The sequence below is a fragment of the Pteropus alecto genome, unplaced genomic scaffold (genome assembly GCF_000325575.1).
Source record: "Pteropus alecto unplaced genomic scaffold, ASM32557v1 scaffold271, whole genome shotgun sequence".
Lineage (NCBI taxonomy): Eukaryota > Metazoa > Chordata > Mammalia > Chiroptera > Pteropodidae > Pteropus > Pteropus alecto.
Genome location: NW_006430730.1, coordinates 122,411 through 122,771, shown reverse-complemented (window position 1 = coordinate 122,771; position 361 = coordinate 122,411).

Sequence of the window (361 nt, the reverse complement as noted above, 5' to 3'; positions counted from 1 at the left end):
GACACCGCCGTCCCGGGCCCAGCCCCCACGCGCCCGCGACCCACGCAGCCCGGCCTCGCGCTTCGCAGGCGCGGAAAGGCCGAGTTCCCGCAAGCCCCAGTTTCTAAATTCCCGACAGCCCGAGATGCGGTACTTTCGAGGCTCTGGGGTCCCGGAAGGCCAGAAGCTACAACTCCGCCATTCCTAAACGCGCTGACAGACACCAGGGCCGAGAATTCTTAGTGGCTGGGAGACCACCTCTTCGTGTCCAAAATGTTGCGATTCTAGAATCCTGAGACTCTAGAGCTGCCTCCCCCAAGACTGCGAGAGTCTCAGTACCCCAGCCCCTCGGGGACTGGAAGACGGGTGGCGGGCTCCCGGG